At 42.9% G+C, this 27,237-nt stretch overlaps 1 protein-coding gene and 1 long non-coding RNA gene across 11 annotated transcripts in view; one reads left to right on the forward strand and one right to left on the reverse strand.

Moving 5' to 3' along the window:
* The window catches only part of CSGALNACT1 (chondroitin sulfate N-acetylgalactosaminyltransferase 1), a 347,804-nt gene that overhangs the window by 48,112 nt on the left and 272,455 nt on the right, over positions 1-27,237 (reverse strand). The window lies entirely within an intron of this gene.
* Positions 6,319-26,168, forward strand: LOC123384831. The gene is made up of 5 exons (XR_006596492.1): positions 6,319-6,779; positions 7,265-7,387; positions 21,404-21,565; positions 22,265-22,392; positions 25,236-26,168. It is a non-coding gene; the product is annotated as an uncharacterized LOC123384831 (long non-coding RNA).

The following is a 27,237-nucleotide window of genomic DNA, read 5'->3' on the forward strand; positions in this document are numbered from 1 at the left end:
GCTGACAGTTTAACATGCAGATAAAAACGTATGTGAGCCAAAGACTGTTTTTTAACTGAGTCACTTTCTTTCTCAGCATTAGATAGGGATAAGAATCATAAAACATCTGAACCCACATATTTGAGAATACAGGTAGAAACATACACAAACCCATCTGAGAAGATGGACATCTACTTACAAAGAACCCAGAGAATGTAATAGTTCTTATCATAATGATTCTCAAGCACATAAGAGGAGCTGCCTTTCGCAGAGCATGTATCATCAGCCTGGTGCGACAGGGTGGCAGCTTTGTTAAAATGGTTTCCAGGCCTGGCACTCCTTACTGGGAAGGCCAGAGCAGCCAGGCTAATCTTGCTCACCATAATGTCAGCTGCTTCCTCATCGTCTTCTACATCCCATGACTCGAAACAGTTATTACATCAACTTTGTAGCGTATTTCCCCATACTTTGCCTAATTAAATTAATGATGTCTTATAAATCTGATTCAGATCTCTTAATTCCCTCTATTTTAAATAAGTTATTTAAAAATCTCTTGCAACCTGTGTCCACTAAAACCCACACCTAGCCACCCACCCACCACACCCGCAGGCACATCCTCCCACGCCTGCACGCAGGCACATCCTCCCACGCCTGCACACAGGCCCCCTCAGTCTGATTGTGACACAAAGGACCGCTCCTTCATGGATCCCTGTGCCTCCTGGAAATCTTCAGTGGTGGAAACACAAAGGGGCTGAGAGAAAAGGGGGACAGAAGCCTTCTGAGACAGAAATGATTTTTCAGCCAGTGAGGTGGCATGCACACCAGCAAATGCAAAGCAAACCAGCTTTGCATAGGATTGCATCATTTTTATGCATTATGTTAATGAGAGATCAAAATAAGAACTTCGCAGCGAGCTTAGATTTTGGTTTAGATACCTTAACTGGCACCCTCTTTCCCCTTCTTTCTCTCCATAGATGCTAAGTTTACTTTCAGTTTGGTGTTTCTGTTTCCTGAGCAAGGTTCTTAGTGCTTGTAAGTAAAATCTTATTTTACTCAAGGGCACCAGACTCTAGGATGACCAACTACATGGGGATACCTCCAGGCATCCAAAGTATAGTTCCCTGGTCTGCGGCAAATGGCTGTCCCTTTAGCAGGCCAGGAGCTAACCAGACATAGGCCCCCTCTCTACAACCTGTCCTCAACATAGGACCTCAGAAATCAAGATGCTGGAGGTCAAGGAGGTACGACTCCTTACCCTCACACTCCTGCTACCTTCACTCAATATATGTGCATAGGTTGTGGCCCAGTCCTGCACTGCTGATCCCAGAAGTTTCTCCACTGTCATCCCTGCCTTCCCTACCTTCCCACATGGAGCCTGGGTCAGGTCTCCCAGCACAATAACTACAATCCTCTGCCAACCCGTGTCCTACTTCCAGGACCCAATCCATCCTGACATATCCTGTGGCCCTCAGCCTTCCTACAGTACCATTCTAATCCTGCTTCTCTCTCACAAGCTTCTTAGAGCCTAGAGAATAAAGTACCAACCCCGTGTCCAGGCCTTCAAGACCCTCCATAATGTGACCTCAGTGTGCTATCCTAACTGCAGGCCTTATCCCTGCCTCACGAGAAATATGGGCTCTAGGCAAGCTGCTTCACAATGAGCATTTACAACTACTTTTTCCCCTTGGAGAAACTGGAACCCTCCTGAAAAGCTGGTGGGAAAATGGTACAGCCACAATGGAGAAGAGTTTGGCAGTTCTTCAAAAAGCTAAACATGGAATCAACATATGATCCAGCAGTTCCACTTCTGGGTATGTACCCAAAAGAAATGAAAGCAGAGACTTGAAGAGATACTTGTGCACACATGTTCATACACGCACTGCTTATAATACCAAAAGATGGCAACAGCCCAAACCTCAACCAAGAGATGAATGGACACAACACAGTAGACACACACAATGGACTACGACCCAGCCTTAAAAAGGAATGGGATTCTGACACATGCCACAACATGGATGAACCCTAAACCACGCGTTTGGTGAAATAAGCCAGACACAAAAGGACAGATATTGTATGGGTCCACTTATATGAGGAATCTAGATTAGTCAAATTCCTAGAGACAGAAAGCGGGCTGGTGGTTACCAGGGATTGAGGGAGCAGGAAATGGGGAGTTAGTATATAATGGGCACAGAGTTTCAGTCTGACATGATGAAAAGGTTCTAGAAATGGGTAGTGTGATGGTGACACAATAATGTGAATATGCTTAATGTCACTGGACTGTACACTTAAAAATAGTTAAAATGGTAAATTTTACGTATACTTTACCACAATAACTGCTGAAAAGGCCTTGAATTTTCTCAAGACACATTTCCCCACCAGTCTACCTTTTTTGCCCTCCTAAATCTGATCCTCCTCCTTTGGGAGGATTCCCATGACATTCTCAATCCAAAGTGGCCATTCAATCCTCCAAACACTCTGGTATTCAGAGATTTTAAACTTTTCGTTGCTGAACTAAGTTTTTTGGCCCCTAAGGACTTTGGAGATCATCTAGGCCAGCCCTGTCATTCTACAGGTGAATAAACTGAGTCACAGGGCAGTTGTGATCTGCCTGTGTTCACCACACTTTTTAATGCCTGACTGGAACATACCATGTGTGAGGGTTTGCTCCCTAGAGGTCACTTTTCATATTCGACATTAACAGCTCAGAGCAGAGCAGAGATGCAGGACCATGCAGAAGTCAGAATAAACAATATAAAGTCTGTCATAAAAACCACTGTTTGGCTCATTTACCCACAGATAATCTTCACATCCACCCTTAGAACTTTTCTTTTACTTTCACGCACAATAGTAACAGTTATTAAACAATAATCATCTAAATTCATAGTCTACAACACATTCAAAGTAGTAAATTTTAAGAGGAATTCTCATAAAAAATCTTTCTACCAACAAAAGAAGAGTGTATGGGAAAAGGGAATCTAGAACTGGCAGAAATGCTGACAGTAGTATCTAGTGGTCTCCTGACAACAGTGCGGGGGAGGCAGAACATTATTTGTTTTTAATTAAAATGTCTGAGACACTGAATATAAAGAAAAAATGCTCATGTAACTTGCCTTGAACATATCACTGTAAGAGCATATTCTCCTTACTCCTATTCAAGAACACAAACAGAAATACCCAAGAAAGATTTTACTCCTAACATAACTATTCTGGTGCTTTAGTGATTTTCAGTTAGAAAATTCTGCTTAGCAGGAATATGTACCTCATTCCCAGACCCTGTGGGATAAATGAGACATTATTACAGTGCCATCTGTTGCCAGCTCTGTTTTCTTAGGGAAAATAGTAGACATCTGACATTGTGAAAGAGATGTTCCTGATAGTGCCCTGAACCTTCAAATGCTCAGGTACTCTACGTAAGAAATTCTCCCCATAAAAACCGAATAAAAAGTGACCACTCTAAAGCTCTTCCTCAGGTAGGGTAATGTCTGTATGTGCCTTGCTTTCTGCTGCATCACAGTGCATCCATTCACAGTAACTTCTGGATGTGTCCCAACTCAAGTTTATTGTGGTTTTCGGCCTTCACCAAACATTTCTTTCGTCTGATAAGAAACAGTTGCACTGACTGATGCCCTTGCTGAAACAACTCCTGAATTGCCTCATCTTACTTCTATTTATTGCATTTGGTATGTATTTGTTCTTGTTATAGAGCTATGCAAATTCATCACCTGGTTCTTAATCTATCAGAAATTTCTAAGAATCTCACTTTACTTAGAGCTCCTCCTTATTTTATCACTTCTACTAACAGTTGACTTTCTTTTCAGAGGCATTTTCCCCCCACAAGACTACAACCTACCTGTCACTTCATGAAACCTCTCAGATGTCAGACAATAAATGAAAAGCAAAGGCATGTTATGATTCCAGTGCCCCGGTGGGCTGGGATCCTCACCAGGTCCCCGCCAGCCTGACGGGCTTCATATTCATGTGACATGGTTATTTTGACCCTTACTGATTTTTCCTATGGGTGTTATTTACTGTGGATTGTGTTTTATATTAGAAATATAAAAATGAACATAATCGCTGTGCTTTCAGCGAGAAAGGTAGATAGGTAAACAGCACAGCCATAAATGTATGATAAGCACCTAAGAGAGTCTACCTAAGGTGTAAGGGAACAGAAAGGAGGAAGTGTCTACCTGCTGGAAGGTGCAAACAGTTTGATAAAAGATGTTTCACCAGAACTGAAGACTGAGTGGGTGTTTGCCAAGACCGCAAAATCAGAGAGGGCATTCTATGGATAGATATCAGCATAAGCTAAGAGATAGAAAAAAGCAAAAACCAATGTGTTATGTATGGCAAACCTGAGGCAGTTCAGCAAGGCTGGAGTGCAAAAAGCTAGGTCTGGGACAGAGGTAGGAAGTGAAGCTGGGGGGACTCAGGTAGGGCACACCATGCCGGCCCACTAGGTCATCCTCATGGGAACGAACTCTGACCTGAAGCTCAGGGTTGTTAACAGGGGAGACGGGGACCACTTCAGCACCATCACCTTACAGCAGTGGGGTGGGGAGCAGAGCATCGAGGGACCACAGGGATCAGATTGCAATGAGGAGAGAAGCACAATGATTCAGCAAGAAATGACAAAGCCCTAAACTGTGACAGTGCCAGGGGAGATGATGAGAAGTGGAAAAAACTCAAGAAAACGTGGTTAGAAAATGGGACAGCAAGTGAGGGAAAGGGAGAAAGGCAGTGTGACTCCAACCACAGGTGAGAAAAGGGTTTTGAGTCAAGCTTTGGAGAGGCTGATTTCAGGAGCCGCTGGAGGGGGACTGAAGCACAGCACACTGGCTTCTCTGGGACACACAGAGGTGGGTGTCCCCAGCCTGCAAGCTGAAGCTGTGGGTGTGGGTCAGACCATTCAGGACGTCTGTAAGGAGAGGAGAGGGAGCATGGGATGCAGGCCTGGGGTGTCCCAACCCCACAGGAGTTATGTGTGTGCATCAGCAAGGGAGGCGGAGAGGCCAGGAGAAGTGAGACAAATCACAGAAGGCAGAAGAGGGCACAGGCAGCCAGCGAGTGCGGGACTGCAGTAGTGCCAGTCTCATCAAGGTTAAGTACGACAAGGATGAAACTGACCCACAGGACGGCAAGTATGAGATCACTGGTGACCTCACCAATGAGGGCTTCAGAGAAGGGACAGGGCTGCAAGCCAGACATGAAGGATGATGACAGATGAAGTGGCAGGAATGAGTTGAGGGAGTTGGACATTTTCCTTTCATTTCCTTCAAGTTGTTGAGTTACTGTTGCCTGTGGACCTTTGCCCATTCTTTCCCCTCTGCCTGGGATGCTTTCCCTCAGGCCAGGGTACAACCGGATCCTTCTCACAAAGCCACCTCCTCAAAGAGGCCCTCTCTAGTCTCGCTCCCCACTCCCACCCTGCCCCATCACTCTGCTACCTCTCAGCCATCACCTGCCTATTCATTAATGTTCCCACCACTAGAAGGTAAGCACCAGGACAACCAGAATAAGTCTGCATCCCTAATGGAAATCCCTTGCAAAGAGGAAGGGCAGGAGGGAGGGAAGGAAGGTGCCTGGCTAAGAAGGGAATGAATGCAACAGAACAGTAGCTAAGGGAACTTACAGAGTTGACAGTGTTTTCTTTTGTTACAAAAAATAGGAAAAAGAAACAACCCTTCATATGTTGAGAGGAAGGAACAAAGAGAAGCAGGCAATGAGGATACACAGATGGAATGAGAAAGTGGGAGGTATGTGGGACCAGCAGCCTTGAAAGGACATGGCCTTGGACAGAGCAGTATCACCTGCTCTCCAGAGCAGGGCAGAAATAAGAAAGCAAAGGGGCAGGTAGTGCAGGTTTGGGGCAAGAAGCCAAACAAAGGCATGAGAACTAACACTAAGTGAAGTGGGAGGGAGGCCAGGCCTCCCAGGTCATAAGGGGACCAAGGGTGGATACGGGCCCTGAGAGGGGTGCTGGGAGCCTGGATGGTGGCCAGAGGATGGGAGATAGCACAAAGTGCAGCCGGGCTGGAGATCAGAAATTTGTACTGATATCAGCACACATAGACCTTCAGGGGCTTTCCTCCAGCAGCACAAAGGACAGGTGGAGGAGGGGGCAAGACAGTGATCTAGGACTGGGCTCTGCAGGACAGGTGTGGAGGGCTGGGAAGAAAGTGGCCAAAGGAATCCATCATGGGCTCCAGGCTAGAAAGGGAGGAGTAAGGCCTAAGGAAAAGAAGGTCAAAGGGCACGGAATGGCTCAGACTATGAATGAACAATGCGGAGAGTGAAGTCAGAAGTAATAATAGAAGTCATGGGGAAAAATGGATTTCTGATGATGTGTAAGTTTAATGAAAAAGCAGGGCTCTTCCAGGAGATGACAAGGCCCAAGATGTGGCTGCCTTGGAAGTTGGCCTCTGCACTTTCCCTCTCTCTATGCCCTTGAGTTGGCCAGACCACATAATGTGCCCCTCGAGATCCCCAACTACACAGATCTCTTTTTCACCCTGAGTTCTTCAAGGACTGTGGCCTGTTATGAAGAAATAGTAGATCCATCTCTTTCCATAACTTTAAGAAACCAATGGTGAAAAATTACACAGACTAGATGTCTCCCTGAACTAAAGACAGTTTAAGGGGCTAGACAACAGCAGTGAGGACTAAGACAGTAGGGAGTTCTGCAGGGATTCCAGAACAAACATCTAAGGGAAGTCAGAGTGGCCATTGTTGGAGCATGTTTCCGAATAGCTGGGGAACTTCCTGCCAATACACTGTACATCCAGGATGCTGTGGAAAAGCAGGTATCTTTAGATATAGGTAGCAGCAATGAGAAGGAGTTAAAAGGTTAAAGAGCAGAGAATATGTGACAGTGTTACTGTCTCTGGTCAACCGCTGAGCTTGTCTGTACACAATTACTTAAGTGACTTACTGCCAAAATAGAGGATGTACTACATTTACATTCCCCAACCCATGTCTATTTCTCAAACCACACTCACAAATTTCATCTTAGTTCTAAAAAAGTCTCCTAGGGGCACCTGTGTGGTTCAGTTGGTTCAGCGTACAACTTGATTTTGGCTCAGGTCCCGATCTCACGATAGTGAGATCTAGCCCCTTGTTGAGTTTGAGCCCCACGTCAGGTCTGCCTTGGGTGTGGAGCCTGCTTAGAATTGCTTCTCCTCCTCCCTCTGTCCTTCCCCAACTCACGCTCTTAACCTCTCTAAAAAAATAAAGACAAATAAAAAAAGCCTTCTAATGAGGTAAGCCATTTACCCATTTCCTTTTACAGACAGGTGAACTAAGACCTTCATAGAAGTTAAATAAGGAGCCAGTTCAAGGTTCCAAATGGTATGCTCGAAGATGATGGGCAATCACTGCATTTCAAAGCATGTCATGGTAAATCTCTTTAAAGGTAACTTAACTTTACCATCAAACGGGTGTTTATAATTCTTTCTTTTCTGTTCTTCCTTTCTTTTCAAGATTGACTATCAAGGACAGAAAAACACCAATAAAGATCACATCAGAAAGCTAATCAACTTTCCAAAGTATATCAGGAAAGTCAGTCTTAAAATTCACCTTTGAAGATTAGTGTATTATTGATTCATTCATGGACAGCAATTTCCTCATCTTTAAGAAATGGGATTAATACCTATTTCTTCATAGAGCTGTTGTAGCGATTAAATAAATTAATACATGCAAATATGCATGCTTGGTACATGGGAAGTACTCAGTGATATCAGCAATAGCAATAACCTTAATAACTGTCATTACTACTATTATATTATTAAGTCATCCCACTCTGCCCCATTAGCCATTTAATGCATTCCTGCTTTTGGTCAGACAGGCCAGGGCTCTGGTGCAAGCCCCACTCTTGCTGTGCTCTACACTGGTATTAAACATGCTTGGAGGCTGAATCTAATCACTCATTTTTAGAAATCATCATTGTGGATCCAGAGATATGGGGATTCTTGAATATTCTGGTAAAAAGCCTGGTAATACACAAATTAACATATATAATATTTAAGCCAAGGAAATTTTTAGAATATTGCAATAGGATTTTTTTTAACTGTTGCTTGAGAAATCCATTTCTTTTTTTTTATTTAAAAACATTTTTTAAACATTTTTATTTATTTTTGAGAGACAGAGAGAGACAGAGCGTGAGCAGGGGAAGGTCAGAGAGAGAGGGACACACAGAATCCGAAGCAGGTTTGAGAAATAGACATGGGTTGGGGAATGTAAATGCAGTACATCCTCTATTTTGGCAGTAAGTCACTTAAGTAATCTGAGCTGTCAGCACAGAGCCTGATGCGGGGCTCAAACTCACAAACTGCGAGTTCATGACCTGAGCTGAAGTCGGACGCTCAACCGACTGAGCCACCCAGGCACCCGGAGAAATCCATTTCTAATGCATAATAATGACTGGAATTTTTAAGACATTGATCCCATAGCCCTTTATCAGATACCATGACCTTCAATCTGACTACAACCACCCCCTCATAACCTTCCTGGTTAGCAAAGCCCTTTACCATATCACACCTACATCCCAATCACTAACATAATTCATACTTAGAACATTTTCCTTCCCTCTGCCAGACACGCCCAGTCTCCTGGCTGTCGCTGACAGCTTCTGTGTTTGGCCAACATCTATGCCAGAGACTCACGGTCTAACTCTGGCTTCACTGCTCACTTTGTGCCACCTTAAATAAGATATTTAATGACACAGGGTTCCTACTTCCTAGTCTTAAAAATTGAATCACAGTCTATGTTCAAAGCATCAACATCAACTGCTTTGTGCTTCAGGGAAATTGCATCTCCTATAAGCATTTATTCTATTTGACTAACTCATCTAATTAGTCAGTGGTAAAAATTCATTTTAGCTTTACAAAATAGGCTGTAAGAGTGAGTCATTAGACATTTGGGGGAAGATATGTATATTTCTGTGGAACTTCTGAACTACATATAAACCACAGCGGCTGAAGAGCAAGAAAAGAATCAGAAGACCTACAATATAGGTCACAATTTTCTACCATAATAGACACGAGTTGACTTGTATTTGTCTATGCCAGTAGAAACTGGAAAGCTTTAGAAAATACAGATTCTAGGGGCGCCTGGGTGGTTCAGTCAGTTAAGCTCCCATCCCAAGGTCCAAACCTTGGCAGTGAAATCTGAATGATATATCATTTCCTCCAAACATTGCAGCGACACAAGGGTAGTAAGGGGAAGAGGATAGTGAATAATGGGATATGCTTCTGTTAACCCATAAATTCAGTCACTCATTCCTTCAACAATCCCTCAAAAAGCACTTCCCACTATTGGTAAAAGACTACAGTACATAAAGATGAATAAAACACAGACTTTCCCAGAAACAAGCAGCTACAGCACTGTGGTTAAGGCCAGGGGTGCTGGTGAGAAACCCCTACTTCTGCTTGGGAGACTTAAGAATAGCTGCCTGGAGAGGCAAGCATCTGAGCGATGTTGAGGAGGAGAACGGTGTAGTAGGCAGACTCCATACAGGATGTGTGAGGACTGGCAGGCTGACAAGCATATTCAATAGTGTACAATAGCACAGAAGAAGACTATGGTACATTCAGAAAACTACACAAGTTCAGTAAGGCTGAGAGAGGGGCCAGGCGAAGGACACAGCAAGACATGAAGCTCAAGGGCAGGTTCCAAATCACAATGGCCTTGTGAGTCACACTAAGGACGACTTACTGTTTGGCACCACAGAGATTTTTGGGTTTTGTTTGGATATTGGTTTGTGGATTTTCTTATGTTTCAGGCAACCACTGTCAGAAAAATTTAACAATCTGAATCTTAAACTGTAAAAATGTATGTTCTAACCAGTGTAAAGTTTTGAAGACCCCCATCCCCCATTGAGGTTAGCTTTCAATTGGAAGACTGAATCCTATGCACACTTTCCTCCACATCCTTACAAACACACACAGACACAGATACATATCTCCACTGATCACCAAGGGAAAACACAACATGTAATGAGAGAGTAAAAAGTGTTTTCCCTTTGGGGTAAAAAGCACACTAAGGGACAACTTTAATACTAGTGGGAGCTGTGAGGTTTGTCAGCCCAACAGGAGCATCCTTTTTAATATACTAATCTGCTCAGAATGCCAAGCTGCATTTTGGTCATACTGAACCCCTGTGAGGTAGCAAGTGATAAAGTGACACTTGATAACAAAGCCAGAGAAAGATCTTACAGAGATAATCTGACCCAAGAGAGAGACAGACATGAATTTTAATTCCATTCAACCATTAACTTGCTCTATGACTTTGGACAAAGTCAATTCTCAAAGCTTCAGTTTCCCAAATGTACAACACAGGCACTAAACAAAACACAACTCACTGGGTCCACGAAATAACAATAAACCAAAAGAAATACAATTTTTTAACTGGTTTATATTTCTATTTCCTAATTTTTTCCATTTCATTCTTATGTATTCACTCTGCAGCAGAAGATAAGACCTTAGCTCTGTTATCCTTTCCCATCCTAAACATAAACAAACATGTTTATATTCTTCCAATACACTTATCATCCTTGTTAGTTAAATTAGTATGTGGTTCAGAAGAAACACAATTGTAATCTTAGGATTAAGAGAGCCACTGTCTCTATAAAATTCCTACACCAACTTTAGTAACATATCATAACACTGATGTATATTGAAGCACAGAAACAATTCCATAGGAAGGCAAAACAATGTGCTCTATAAGACAGACGGTTTTCCGGTGACAGATTAAGGAATTTTTTTAACTTAGAAAATCTATAAAAATAGATAATATTTAACCTATGTAGATGGTACTCCTAAATATTTTTTCTCAAGTAAGTCATGATGGATTATTTGGTCTATGCTACTGTACCCTGCAGCCTTCAATCTGTGTGGGTCTGTGACTGCTTTGCCTAAGAGAGCACATGAAGTGATGTGGTTTCCACTTTGTTTTCTGGAACACATAAGAAGTTAAACTACCCTGAGGTTGCCATGCTATCAAGAAGTCACACTGCAAGGACAAGCCATGCATAGGCAATCCAGTTAGCAGTCCTGGTCCTCAGGACATCATAGCCCAGCTGCCAGACCTGGGAGTGAATGAGCATTCAGATGATTCAAGTCCATTCAAGCCCCTACCTGTCAGCCCCAGCCTTCTAGCCTTCCTAGATGGAGCCCCAAACATGCTGTAGCAAGACAAGCCATCCCCACTGTGCCCTTTCTGAATCCCTGACCCATATAATCTGTTACCACATGAAAATGATGACCTCAAGCAACTAAATTCTGGGATAATTTGTATTGCAGCAATAATAACTGGAACGTATTTCATAATAGCATGTAAATACATAAATGTGCTATGCTGCTCACTAACAGCACATGAAAACATTATCAGTTACTGTGCTCATAGTATTCCTGACATCCCCTTATGACTCACTAGGCATGTACCAGAATGTAAGGCCACTGGACCTGAGTATGGAACTGGGCAGAAGGAGTTCCCCAGATAGAACTAAAATTTTCCTCAGAAAGAAGTTCTGGGGGGCTCCTAGGTGGCTCAGTCTGTTAAGTACCCAACTCTTGATTTCAACTCAAGTCATGATCTCAGGGTAGTGAGATTGACCTGAGTCCCACACAGGGCTCCACGCTGGGTGTGAAGCTTGCTTAAGAGTCTCTCTCTCCTCTTCTCACTCTGGCCCCTTCCCTCCCCCACAGGAACACAGGCGCAGCTCTCTCTCTCTAAGAAAAAAAAGGAAGCTCTGGGTCCACAAAACACATGGACAAATGTTGGCAGCTGAGACCCCCAAACCCCATAAAATTCAGCATGGCTACAATAAATTTAACCTAGAAAACCTTTCAAGTAGATGATATCAAACTTTTACTTTGGCTATAACATCACACAAACAAACAAAGACCCCTTGGTTAAGTAGCTACTGATACCTATTTTGCATTTAATCTCTTGGTGAATTCTCTAAAATAAAAATGTACCTCAGTTATATAAATAGTTAACTTGAGAGACAGAAACTAACATATCAATAATTACCTTGAGTCTAAGTAGTCCACACATACCAGGTAAAAGGAGAGACTGGCAGAGTGGTTAAGAAACAAACAAGCACAACGATAGGCTGTTTACAAAAAACTCACTTCAAATTCAATAAATGACTTAGGTAACTTGAAGGAAAAAGGATGGAGAAAGATATATCATGCAAACATTAACAAAAAAGGAGTGGCTATGTGAGGTAAAGCAGACTTCAAGAATGAAGAAAATTACTAGAGACAGAGGGACATCATAAAATGATAAAAGGTTCAATCCACGGAGAAGACACAATGATCCTACACGGGTGTACCTCAAACAACAGTCTCAAAAGACAGAAGAAAAACTGATGAAGATGAAAGGTGAAAGAGACAATTCTATAATTATCGTTGGGAACATCTATCCCCTTGTCAGCAACAGAGAGAACCACCAGACACCCCAGGTGTCCTTGTGTCTTTCAGTGGGACGTCATCTTCATGGCCAGGGTCTCACTGTTGCCCCCACCATGTGAGGTGAGTGGCTGCCTGCGCAAGTACACGGAGGCCCCAGGGCACATGGGCCCGATGGGGAGGCTGGCCTCAGGGCAACACCAGCCAGCTTATGGGACTGGGACACCCTCATCGCCCCAGAGGGCTGGCATGTCCCTAAACATCTGCCCTGTGCAGTGGGCTGTCAGGAAAGCATAGGTCACCTGTGGCTCCTTCAAAGGATTCCATGGGCCCCAGGGGGGTCCTCTTTCTTGCCGGCCCATGCGCCACTTTCTCCAATGTGGGAGGGCACTCAGGTTGATGTCAGAATCACTGAGGCTCTTGGAGGCACGCGAGGTGCTGCAGTGGGCATTGGAGCCACCCGTGACCTCCCGTGGGGAAGAGTTCCCGCCCAAATTTCCCATGATGGGCGTTGGAGGAAGAGGCTGGGCCCGGGGCTACTTGGCTGGACACTAGACAGCTTTGGCATAGTGGGTAGAGAGTCCCTGAGGAGTGCTGGCAGCTTGGCCGGGATCCCAGGTGGTGCATAGGGCTCATGGCTCCCAGCTCTTCCTGATGGGCCCACTCCTGGTGGACGCGTGTCCTTATGGGGCCACGGGGTCTTCCCCCAACTGGATGGGGCTTTGCCTGCCAATGGCTTCTTGGTCAGTGCCCCGACCCAGGGCATGCCAGGGTTCTTGTCCCATGTACCCTCTTCCCAATGAGGTTGAAGTAGCTGGGGAACCGTGCTGGCCCTCTCCCTGCACTAACCCAAAATCAGGAAGATACGAACAGCACAATTAACCAACAGGATCTCATTCACAGAGAATATTCCACCCAACAACAGCATAATACACTTATTTTTCAAGCACACATAGAACATTCAATAAGACAGACTATATCTTGGGCCATAAAACAAACCAAAAATTTGAAAAGAATTGAAATTATATAGAGTGTGCTCTCTGATCATAATGGATTCAAAGTAGAAACCAATAATGGAAGACAAGAAAATCCCTGAACACTTAGAAATTAAGTAACACACTTCTAAATAACCCATGGATCAAAAAGGAAGTCTCAGAGATTTTGAAAAATACATTCTAGTAAATAGTTAACTTGCTCTATAAGGTTGTTAGATATAGAAGAGATGATACTCCAGAACATCTACCAAGGATAATTGTTTTGAAACAATCGACTTTATTTTTCTGACAGTGGTACACAGTCTGGTATCTGTTAAGCCATCCCTAGTTCAATAATAAAAGTGTGAGTAAGTGTGCTTCGACATCCTAGATTAGTGCCTGGCACATTATAGGTGCTCAGTAAATTGTTGATTCATTCATCATTGAATGAATCAATGTTAACTCTCTCTCTGTGGGGACTGAGAGGCAGTAGACAGCAGCACGGACTCCAGAGCCAGGGTTCCCAGGTTCAAGTTCCAGTTATGTATTCCTGAGCAAGCAACTGAGCCTTTCTTTACTCCTGTGTCCTCACTTGTAAAATAAGGATGACCAGAATAAAAGACCTATCTCATAGGGACTGCAGTGTGGATACACGTACATGTATAACACACAATATCTTACCTGGGAACATTACCTAGAGATATTACCTAGGGATGTGGGAAGAAAGACTTGCATTCTCTCACCCCAACAAAGGTCACGTACTAGTACCTTTGAGAGGTCAAATATATTTCATGATGTTCTACCAAAGAGTATCACAATTTCCAGGAACCAGCCCCTGGAACAGGTACTGGTTCAAGAACCATTCCTTGAAAGGCTATTCCAGCTCTAGATCTGCCGACTCCTTTAGAGCAGTGGCTTATAACTGTGGTGGCACACTGGAATCACCTGGGGAGCCTTAAAAATACTGATGCCCAGCCCCCAACCAAGAGGCTGATTTAATTAGTCTGTAGTGCAGCCTGTACACCCCAAGAGAGTGTAATGTGCAGCCAAGGTTAAAAAGCACTGCTCTAGGGAATATAATTTCAAAGCTTCCACATCTAGGGATTCCCAAATGGAGGCAAAGTCATTGACAGACAGTCACGGGGCACTAGTACTCTTCAGAGTGATGCTAGGAGTTAAGTAATGACAGAAATAATGCCTCCCCTTTCTCCACCACTGAACTGCTCTATTACTCCAAACTGCATCAGTAAAGGAGTGTTAATGTTTCAGAGGCCTAATGTGACACAGGTTTTTATCCCTCGAAAGCTTCATAGTCAAATGAAACTGGAGTGAACAACATGAAACCAGGAGAGAACCAGCCCTCTGCACTTGTCATTCTCCTTAAAAGGGCCGTTAAGTACATGGTGCGTCTTTGCCATGTGCTTACCAGTAATGATCTTGGATAAGCCTGGTGTTCCTTGTTATATAACATCCATTTTAGGTGGTTAGTGTTTGGACAGTGGACACTTCCATGAAAAAAATGTGAAGACGAGGGGCACCTGGGTGGCGCAGTCGGTTAAGCGTCGACTTCAGCCAGGTCACGATCTCGCGGTCCGGGAGTTCGAGCCCCGCGTCAGGCTCTGGGCTGATGGCTCGGAGCCTGGAGCCTGTTTCCGATTCTGTGTCTCCCTCTCTCTCTGCCCCTCCCCCGTTCATGCTCTGTCTCTCTCTGTCCCACAAATAATTAAACGTTGAAAAAAAAATTTTTAAAAAATGTGAAGACGAAATACCGGCAGCATGAGAACATCGTGAGCATGGTCTCAGGCATGACTGCTCTTATGAGATGGGGTTGGTTATGATGTAGAGATGGAACGGGGAAGAGACAGGTGGAAATACACTTGGAGACAGGGGCCCATCTATAAAACATGTGTAAAAATTGTCTTCTGGGTCCAGGGCCCCGTCCACTCCAATAAATATGGCAGATTTCACAGCTGTCACTGACACAGATAAGGCACCTCAAGGGCCACTGCTATAAAAGACTCCAGGCTGTCTTTCTTCATATGAGTCTCTTCTCTGAGTAGACCAAGAGGACTCTAAAGACTGGAGGACTCAATCCATGGTGAGAACCAGGGTTCTCAAAGTGTTATTTGGGGGTCAGTGGTCCTGGTGCCCTGTAGCCTGGTCTTTGGTTTTATTAATGTCAATAATTTGATACAGTTGGATTTCTTCTTCTTTTTCTTCCATTATTATTGTATTGTAAGATCTGGATACTTCATCCCTCTGATTTTTCTCATTAATTCTGTCTTATTCTCCTTCATTTGCTTATGATATCTTAACTGTAATAACTGAGGCTTACAAAGAAATTTGGTGCCACACAAAAGGAATACAGTTCAAAAGCGTAAGAAGTAAAATTATAACCAAGCAAATACCCAGAATGAAGGGATGTTCATGCAGATACAGATACAGAAAACCTGGACAGTTAGTATTCTGCATTAAGTTCCCTCAGAAGCTATGAAATTTAACAAGAACCTGAAGGCAGAGCCACATCTCTCGACTTGGGTGAAGAAGATTCCTGTCCATGAATCACACTAATGCCTATCTTCAGGAGTTTTCTTGCATACTGGGACTCATAAAGAACAGGTGTGATATAAACAACAGGATGAGGTACCTCTTTGTGACAGAGCCCTTAAAGAATAATTCTCAATATGGTAGGCTTACTTTCCTAAGTTTGAATTATAAATAACTATAGCAATGCATATTTCAGTTTCCTCCTTAAATTCTGATAGTGTATTTTATACAAACCTAGCAAACAGCTCAGATGCTGAAGCATCACTGGGTACCTTTAATTCTCTAAGCTAGAGATCTGACATCTAGCACTGAGGAGAAAAATGAGTACAAGCAAGGGCTCGTTCCTCTTGTTTCACATCCCACCAAGTCTACCCCAGCAGTGAGATCTGGACCTGACCACACTGGCGAGGCCAAGGGGGAATCTTTACTCCTCTTAAATGGTTAAACTGAAGTTTTCACACAGCATCAAGTGCAGGCAGGAGCAATGCATCCCACGCCCGCTCTCCACTGCTCTGGGTCTTGCTCGCTAATTAGAGGCACACCAGGGCCATGCGCTTGGTAGGTTCCACCTGCAAAGGGTCATCCCTGCACAATCACCTAAAATGTTTCCCATTGCTGGAAACATCAAAGTAAACTTCTTTTTCCAAATGCTAAAGGCTGTCAGTAATCAGACACCAGCCTTAGAATGTGACAGATTCTCACATGTGGCTAATAAAATCACAATGACTCTTACAGTCACATCTTTCTCCCATCCAGCCATGCTGACCACTGCTCCAGTCTGCTGAGCCCCTCTGTGCTCTGGATGTTCCCCCTCACAATCTGCCCCATACTCCCAGTCAGCACCTTACTAATCACTGTCCTGTTTTTATCTTTGTGTGTTTACAATGTCTTTTTCCCAACTAGAATAGGGGTTTTGTCTTATTTTAAAATTTTGGCTACATCCTAGGCCTAAAAAATGGGGAGGCACTCAGCAACTCAGTAACCACATGTGGACAGGTATGACTTAGGGAGTGCAATGCAGCTGGGGATATAGCATCACAGACCTTTAGCTGATTACCCTGACCAAGGACTTTGGCAAAGCTTCCCTAACTCCCCTTGACTCCCAAATAAGTGTGAGGAAGCACCCAAGTGGGCCTAGGAAGCACCCTTAGGAAAGAGAGTGCACATCTGGGGACATAAATACATTCTCAGTCAAAATTCATTTCTATATCCTCGACACCCAGCACAGTAGCTGGAGCATGGAAAGTGCTCAGCTCATTTTGCTAATGTGATTATGGAATGCATTACATCACTAGAACACTGGTGCTCCAAAGCAACTTGGAATTTGTCAACAAACATATATCAATCCCATTTTATGTGCAAAGTTACAAATTATGGAGATACAGGGATGAAACAATATTTTCTCTTCCTATGTAAATTTTTAACACACCCTGATGTATTCAAAATAATTCCTTAAGGGTAAAAAATGCTGGTAGGAGTGGAGGGGATCTTTTTCTGTACACTATACCTGATAGGACAGAGGTAAAACACATGCATTGACACATGAGCTCTTTCCACCAGCTCTAAATATCTTATGTTGCTCACATTAAATACACACACACACACATCTATCCCCATACACATATACACAAAGCTCAGAATTTACTGCTCTGTTTCATTCTCTCCACTGTTCAGCATCTAGATCAGCACTGTCAAACAAAATTTTCTGCAGTGACAGAAATGTTCTTAATCTGTGCTGTCAAATGGCTACTGGGCACTTGAAATGTGGCTAGAGAAAGTGAGTAACTGAATTTTAAATTTCATATAATTTTAATTTTAATTTTAAATAGCCATATGTGGTGAGGGGCTACCCTGTAGCACAGAGCAGTTATAGATCACATAGTCTATATCCACAGACTCCAGTTCCTCTCCTTCCTTTCCTCAACACACTGCTATCTGATTTCTGCCCTATCATACCACTAAAAATGTTTTCACCAACCCAGGTCATCGATGGCTTCTTACAGCAAAATCCAGCGGACACCGTAAGTCCTTATATTGCTCTATCTCTTGTCAACATTCGAGATGAAGGCTCACTCTCCCCATCTAAAACTGCTTTCTTTCCTCGGCTTTCAAGGTACTACATTCTTCTGGTTTCCTGCCCACTTCCTCTTTAGTCCTGCAAGGTGCCCTTCCTCTGCCTATCATGCAATTGTGGGTGCTCCTGCAGTTTTCATTTCAGGTCTTTCCTCACTCAAACATTACCACCAAAGAGCCTCATCCATGGCTACAGTTTAAATTTGCATCAACCCCCTAACAAGTCCCAGATCCAGCTCTAAACTTGATTTGTCTTGAACTGCAAACTCGTATCCCAACTGTCTCAGCCTTCTCCCCTTATGTATCCCAGAGACACCTCAAAATCACCCACCAAAACTGGTCTGATCATCTCCCCTTGTCTGGCTCTGCCCCTCCAGAGGAGCAGGGAATGGCACCAGCATTAAATGAGCTGCCCAAATCTAAGATTCATCCTTAACACCTTCTCCACACCATGCCTGGTATGCAGTGAGCTTTACATAAATGTCAGCTATTATTATTATCTAGCCTATCATCACCTCTGGAATTGCACAGCTCTCTTACCCATAATTCTGCTACAACACATCAGGCTAACATCACCTCAGCCCTGAATAACTCACTACAATAGATCTCTGTTCCCCTAGGCTGAGTCCCTACAATCTGTCCACCACAGAGCAGCCAAAGCAGTGTTTTCTACATTCTCATAGTGTCACCATTCTGTTCAGCCCCCTTCAGTGGCTGCCTGGTGTCATTGAGGGCATGTAAAGCTAACACGTTTTGTCATGTGGTTTTCAGTGACATCTCCAGCCTCATATCAACACACCCTGACCCCAACTCAAAGTCCCAGTCAAAATGGATTCTGGGTCCAATTCACCAGGCTGTGCCTTATCCCTAGGGCTTTGTATACCGGGGGCCCCAACCCCTATCCCCGATAGTCTATCTTTTCCCCTCCCTCTTCAACTCCCTTTCCTCTGTGAAGACTTCAGCACAGAATATCTTCCCCTGGGAACCAATCTTCCCCACAATCTACAAGAGTGAGCTTGATGGCTTTCCTTCCTAGTATGCTTGCTTTCATGTAGTATGTGTACAATATCTGTGATCTAAAATAGCACCTTATCACTGTCACTGATCACTGCGAACTTGGCTGCCCACTGGAGTAGGGAAACTCTTTTATTCTTGCTTCAGTGCCTAACTCATCATAAGTACTTATAAATTACTGAGTGAATGATATGTGTGTGTGTATGTGTGTGTGTATATATATATATATATATATATATGTGTGTGTGTGTGTGTGTGTACACACACACACACACACGCACACATATATATTCCAGTGCATTGTATATGTATTTTTTAGGAAATCTATTATCAGAGTATGTTTTTTATAATTTTCTCAAAAAATAAGCTTCATGCAGTTTAGACAACTGAAAGACACTATCTACAACTTGCAAAACACGCCCATTTTCCCCCAACACACATGCGCAACACACACACACACACACACACACACACTCTCTCTCTCTCTCTCTCTCTCTCTCTCTCTCTCTGTCCAGCCACAGTCTTCCCATCTCCATTAACAGCAGTGCACTGTTCTAGTTGCTCAGGCCAAATTCCCAGTCATCTCAGACTCCTCTCTTTCTCTCATCAATCCATTAGCAAACCATACTGTTTCTACCTTCAAAAGTATGCCCAGAATCTGACCACTGCTAACCACTCCACTATTGCCATCCTGGTCCGGGCCACAACCATCTGCCACCTGGGTACTGTGATACCAACTAATGGTCCCCTGCTTCCACCCTGCCATCCCACAGCTCACTCTCAACACAGCATCCAACATAACCCCTTTAGAACTTAGGTCAGCTCATGTTACCTTTCTGCTTAAAACTGGCCAGCGTGTTTCCATTTCACTGAGGGTAAATGGCCCACATGATGCCCCCCCCCCCACCTTGACTGCACCGCCTCCCCTCCTCCTCCTTACCCGCTCCGCCCCAGCACATGTGCCTCTCTTGTGTTCCTCCAGCACAGAGGCAGACTACTGCCAGAGCCAGTGCACCAGCTGCTATTTCTCTCTGGAATCCTCTTCCTCAGTGCATGAATGACTTGCTCCCTTACCTTCTTCAGATTTCTGTTCAGATGCCTTCATTTCAACAAGGCTTAGTCTGCCTTATTTAAGATTATAGTATTTCCCCCAGAAGCCCCCATTCTTTGTAAACTCCTCCATTTTTCCCATATAAAGGCACTTACCTTCTCTTACCATACATACAATTTGCTTACTTAGGTTCATGTTTAGTCACGTCCCCACCTGGAACATAAACTCCATGAGCCTGGCTCTTTGTCTGGGTGCTCACTTCTGGATCCCCCATGCCTGGGGCATGCCTGGCACACAGCAGGTGCTCAAGGTTGTTGAATGAATGGAAACTAAAAAGGCTATCTACTAGTCAATACTTGTGTGAAGGGGTCTCAGGATCTACTACATGTCCCCTTAGGAAGCCAAGGCAAAGAAAACACCTCTAACTATTCTATTTGGGAAAGAAAATGAACCTACATTCAGATGCCAACTCACACTTTCCTATGATGCTTCCCTTCTAAAGAATTACCTCAATTCTTCTTCAAGCTGACAACTCTAAAGAGCTTAAATTTTATTCCTGAAAGCTTATGCTTTAACATTTACTCACGTTCTGCCCCAGAGACTCATCTATCATATTAATATTTGAAAAGCACTATGAAAAAACTATATCTTAAAACACAGTATTGCTTTAAAAAGACAAATGATTTCACTCCAACCAACACCCAAGAGAGATCACCATTTCACCTCCCAACAGTAGCTATGGTATCTGGAAATAAAAGGAGGAGTTTCTTTTCCTGCTGCTCTTGCTTAGTCAAGCTGCTTCCAGATCCAAAGCACAGCCCACAGTAAAGGAAGGGGCCATTATGTGTCGGGATTGGCAGAGTCTACACTGGGTGCAAAGGGCAAAACAAATGAGTCCTGGGCCAGGGAAACTAGAATCTAATAGCAATTAACATGATGAATGAAAAGTCAATAAGAATAATGGTAAACTTCCAGATAAGAAAAGTGATCAGCCTTTGAAAGACTCAGTTGTTCATAACTCCAACAGGCAAGAAGCCACAGACCTAACAAGTCTGCCACTTCAGCTACGGGGCTTGGTACATGTCCATGTTCACAGCAGTTCTCAGCACAGAAGTGTCTCTTTGCATGCCAACTGTGATAACCTTCCCATGATGTCCATGTCTTAATAGGATTCTAATTAGGAAAACACCGGAGGGACCAGGAAATCACTGAGCTTTCTAGCCAAAGCTAGAGAATGTTGCACTCCTCCCCACACACCTTGCCCTATGCATGTCTTCTACCTGCATGTTCATTTGTATACTTTATCGTATCCTTTTATATTAACCCAGTAATCTAGTAAGTAAAACGTTTTCCTTCAGGTTTTAGACTGGAACGCTAGCTCAGAGAAAGAAACGAGAAAGGATGAAAACTCACATTTCAAGATATACTGCAACAAATGTGAATAAATATTGATATTCATCTTAGATCCAAAATTCTCCATACCACGTACTTCTCAAGAGATCCTCACTTCAACAGATACGGTATGCACAAAAACTATGATTAACATACTATAGACATTTCAAATATTCCCACTGATACCCAGCACATTAATGCTGGGTTAGATAAAAATTCTACCTTTGTGATGAGAACTTCTCAAAATTTCTTTGCTGAAAAACTTTTAATTTTGTTTATATTAAATGATATTTTGAAGATGAGTCAAGAAAAGGAAATGAACCCACTACTGTCTCCATGGTGTCTTAAGGAAAATCATCTATAATTCAAAAGGGCATGAGGAGCCAGGGAAAGAGCATAAAAAATTTCTGGGGCTATAAAAACACTTTCCTCAGGCCTACCAAGATACAACAAAAACAGGGGCGCCTGGGTGGCGCAGTCGGTTAAGCGTCCGACTTCAGTCAGGTCACGATCTCGCGGTCCGTGAGTTCGAGCCCCACGTCAGGCTCTGGGCTGATGGCTCAGAGCCTGGAGCCTGTTTCCGATTCTGTGTCTCCCTCTCTCTCTGCCCCTCCCCCGTTCATGCTCTGTCTCTCTCTGTCCCAAAAATAAATAAATGTTGAAAAAAAAATTTTTTTAAAAAATAATAAAAAGATACAACAAAAACAGTAGTCATAATTATTAACATTTATTGTGCCAGGCAGAGCTATAAAAGCAATATATTACCTGTGTTAATACATATATTCCTGCAACAACCCCAGGAGATATTAATAATGTCCATTTTACAGATAAGAGAAACTTGAGGAGCAGAGGGGGAAAGAACCCTGCTGACATGACACACTTAATTGCTTCAGCTGAGATTGAAATCAGGCAGCCTGACTCCAAAGCCAAACTTACAAGAGAAGATAGCACAGGGGTAAGATTGTCTAATAAATGTTCCACTTTGTTAGATAATAGAAAATACATGTATTGGTCTCTATCCCTGGTTCCTGGCACCCTTGTAAATTCCTATGTGATAGGAGTGTCTTTTATTTATTTTTTAATGTTTATTTATTTTTGGAGCGGGGATGGGCAGAGAGACAGGGAGACACAGAATCTGAAGCAAGCTCTAGACTGAGCTGTCAGCACAGAGCCCAACATGGGGCTTGAACTCCCAAACCATGAGATCATGACCTGAGCCAAAGTGAGACACTCAACCCACTGAGCCACTCAGGCGCCCCTGTCTTTTGTTTTAGTGAGGTGACTCTGGATGGGCTCCTGGATGAGGGGTGGTCACCAGAAAGACCAAGCCATGATTAGAAGCTTAGAATTTTCAGGCTGTCCCCATTCTCTTGAGAAGAGAGAAAAACTGAAAGTAGAATTAATGATCAATCATGCCTATGCAAAGAAGCCTCCATAAAAATTCTCAAAGTACATGGGTTCAGGGAGCTTCTGGGTTGGTAAACTGGTGGAGGTGCAGGGAGAGTGGGGTGCCCACAGAGAGCAGGGATGCTCTTCACTCCTCCCCACACACCTTGCCCTATGCATGTCTTCTACCTGCATGTTCATTTGTATACTTTATCGTATCCTTTTATATTAACCCAGTAATCTAGTAAGTAAAATGTTTTCCTGAGTTCTGTGAGCTCCTCTAGCAAGTTAATCAAACCCAAGGATAGCTGGTCAGTCAGCAGCACAGATGATAATCTGAGCTTGTGACTGTCATCTGAAGGTGGGGGCGCAGTCTTGTGGGACTGCGCCCTTAACCTGTGAGATCTGATGCTATCTCTGGGTAGATAGTGTCAGAATTGAGCTGAACTGTAGGACACCCACCCGGTATCAGAGATCTATGTGTTGGATATGTGGGAAAACCCCTCACATAACCCAGTTGAACTGGGTTTAGAACCACAAGTCACAGCAGAATTGAAGGGTTCACATTTTACAGAGTAGGATTATTGAAAATGAATTATAAGCAGTTATGATTATGCATAAACATGTCCAAGAAGAAACAATGGCCTCCACGTGAAGGGCAGGAGATGTATCTCCTACAGGTACAGTATGAAGATGAGAGATGGAAAAGCCAGGTCACTTAAGACAAGCTAATGGCAGAGTGGTGTGAATCACAGTGGGACAAGGATATCCTTGGAAGAAAAGGAAGATTGACCATGTGGGAAAAATAAGATGATTACTAAAATAGAAATGGCAAATGCACAGTGAAATTAGCTTTCTACTTTAAAGATTCAAATAGAAATACAGAGATATAGAGGAATACAAGTGCCGTATTAAATCATCACTGTCAGAAATTTATTGAATAGACAGTGATTATTTTTATGTGTTCAGACCTTAAATTCCTAGTCTCTCTCCCAGAGGAAAAATCACATAGGCAAAAGTTCACTCATCGCTCTGCAGAGCCATTCTTTCCTTCGGTCTCAAAGGGAACATTCTCTTTCCTCTTGGGCAAGGCCAATCTCTCAACCTGTGCTCTTGTTCCTACACCCTCTGTGAATTCATTTATTCACTCAACAAACATTATTTGTCTGTGTCTGCACACCAAGCACCCTGCTCAGTAGTAGGGCCACAAAGTGATATGAGAAATGGTCCCTCATCTCAGTCCAGTGAGGGACCCAGAAACCTTAGCATCAAGTGTCCTGTCTTGTATTTTCACTTTCCCTAGCCCTATTGAACACCGTTGAGTATCTCCAATTTTAAATTAAAAGCAAAACAAAACGAAAACTCCTCCCATCTTTTTGCAAGGAACCTTTCACTTGGAAAGCTGAGCTGAGTTGCTATCAATCCACTTGTGTTGATTCATTTACACACATTTCCAAGACCTAGGAGTTCTCACTGTAGCCTCTGTCCACAACTTGAATCACACAAACAGAAGTGAAATTCTGCTCCAAGCTCAGAAAATGACCACTTGCCTCCATGGACTAATTACCACATGGGCCAGCTGCCTTCACAGACCATCTGTTCTCTTGATGTCCCCAAAATATCTCTCTAACTTCTGGGATTCGAGGATAAGAGCCAACCCCGTTCAGAAGCCATTCCTGATCAATAGCCTTGCTCTTCCATCTGACTTTCCTGCTCCTCTTTAAATAGCACATGGAACATGACTAATTTAGACATTCTAAATATATGGTGCATAATACAGACCAAGCTACAGATGGAAGGCCACATATGAGAGGCTGCTACAGCTCACACTAGTTTTTACAAACTGACTGCAAAACATATTTTTGGGAAAGAAGGGAAAAGGGAGAGACAGGCTTAAAAAAAAAAGGCACCATCAACAGTAGGGTCTTTTTGGAATAAAAAGAAGAGGTGTTTTGTTCTCTTCCTCTTGCCATTTAAAATTCCCATTCCTCTCCTGGGAGCACTGAGAGAATTTTAAAAAAAGAAGTTAGAGAGCAATGGAAGATGCCATGAAGAAAGGGACTCAGACAGAGACCATCTGAGCAGCTGGCCAGGTTAGGGGAGAACAGGTTCTGCCAAACCTGTCTGGGGGCAGAACTAACTGATGAGGGCAAATCTACACCCACTTGGAGCTTTATGCTGTACTGTTCCCTCTGGCACAGGGAGGGAACATTGATCATGATGAAGGCAGAAATGGGACTCAGGACACAGAGAAGCTGTGCTGGAATTTCCTCCAAGAGGCTGATAATCACCTTCCTAAAAACAACTCTCGCCTTTGCAGGGTGGCTGCTACCTCCAGCCTTCGTATTTAGGGTAAAGATCTGTCAAGGCTGAGAAATTGACCTACAATTTTTTTTCTTCTTCATTCTCCAGATGGACGAGGAACCAAGAAGGAAGTATACTAATGCCACTGCTCTGAATTCTGTTTCCACCACCATATTTTGTCACTTTTAGGAGATTAAATACTATTTTCTTTTTTAATCATGTCAATATGATTCAAGCAATGGTATATATTTTTGCAAGTGTAAGACTAACAGATTTTCAAAGCAGAATGTCTGGAAAACACAGCATCACCTATAATTGTACCACTTAGGCACAAAACCCTAAATGCTTTCATATAGTATTTTCATCTTCTCAATCATTTTTCTTTACAGAGATATACAGATAGATGTAAACTTTATAATTATTTCAAAATTCAAATTACAGTTTTTTCTCATGGCATAGGCTTTGCCCCATCTTGTTGAATAAATGGTTTTTAAATGCTGTGCAATATTCCACTATATAAATGCTGCATGATTTTACTAGTCTCTTCTTTTCAGACATTTGGCTTGCTTCTATTTTTTAACTATTATAAATACTTCTTTGATGAACATTCTTGGTATAAATATTCATAGGAATTTCTGAGAATAACTTTTCAGAAATGAAAATACTGGGGAAAGGTAAGAATATTTACAGGTTCTTGTACAAATTACCTTGGTTGTACCAATTTATACTTTCATTACTTAGTGGAAATGTTCATTTTACCTCACCCTCACCATTGCCATGGACTTCCATTTTTAAAATTATGGAAATTTGATATGTTACTTTTGTTTTCATTTTATCTATATCTCGCTTTTTCACTGGTATAGCAGACACTTGTATCTCTTCCTTTGTGATCTGCTCATGTCTTTTGCCCATCTTTCTTTCATAATGTTTGTCTATACTTAAGTTTAAGTACAAGAAGGTGTATCATGCTCATGTGTATCTTTAATCAAATAAAGTAAGGTCTTTTTAGATTTCACTGTTAGCATTTCATGTGTCTCTCTGTTGTCCAATAATCTGCAAAGAGCATGACTGATTCTGCATAAATTTGGTACATAATTGAAGGGTATTAAGACATACTTTTATATCCATACACTTTATATGAGGTCACATAGTCTGCTATTTTTCATGAATTCCGTGCAATTTAGTTTGTGGGCAGAGGTTACAGAGATTAATGATTTCATTACACATGGAAGGAAGGCCAAAGAACACTCTGTACTATTAATAAATTCTATTTACTTATTGATCATAAACATATTCATAATTTGAGGAGATTCAGCCATTAACTTGAAAATGAATAATGTGCTTAAACCACAGCCTTACAGGAATTTTGGTAAATAGTGAGATTCCTGTAGAAAATGTCTAGAAATTTATAGGATTTAAGTAACAAAATATTATCTACATGAGAAGCACAAAGGCTCCTTTTCAGAGAAGTGTACAACCCTCATCCTGAGATCAACCAACACACCCTTGGGCTATGTCTGACATGCGGTAGACATTCAATAAATGTTTGTTGAATAAATAATCATCCCAGGGTGGTAAACTCACTCATCTCTTCAGGTTCCAGCACACTGCTCCTGAGCTCCTGAGCTCCTGATTCAGCCTGCATCTCTAGGCTGTTTCTGGGGGCACGGTTGAACCCTAAACCTCTACTCGTGTCCAGTCTCTTGAATGCTGCTTGGGCCAGCCTGCCAACTAGCGCCAGGCCTTGCCTATGTCGGGCCTGATGCCCCTGTCTGACTTGGTTTTGCCCTAAAGGCTTTCACGATAATGGCATCTTCTAGTTCAACACCAGCTGGAGGCCCAGCTGTGTTTTGGTCTAGCTGTTCCATCCTGCCAACCCAGCTCCTGGGCCTCCATGCTGACAGCCACCCACCCAGCAATGGCATACATGCTTTTACTTACTATGCTTGAATGTTTAGCTTCAGAATAATGACAACATGTTCGGAAAATTATTTACAAATTGGAAATTCATTTTTAAGGCAATCAGTTGACAATCAGTTGGCAATCAGTTTTTTATATTTCTGTCTGTTGAATGAATCTTATAGTAAAAATAAGATTTGGGTCTTCCATC

Source organism: Felis catus, chromosome B1 (genome assembly GCF_018350175.1).
Source record: "Felis catus isolate Fca126 chromosome B1, F.catus_Fca126_mat1.0, whole genome shotgun sequence".
Taxonomy (NCBI): domain Eukaryota; kingdom Metazoa; phylum Chordata; class Mammalia; order Carnivora; family Felidae; genus Felis; species Felis catus.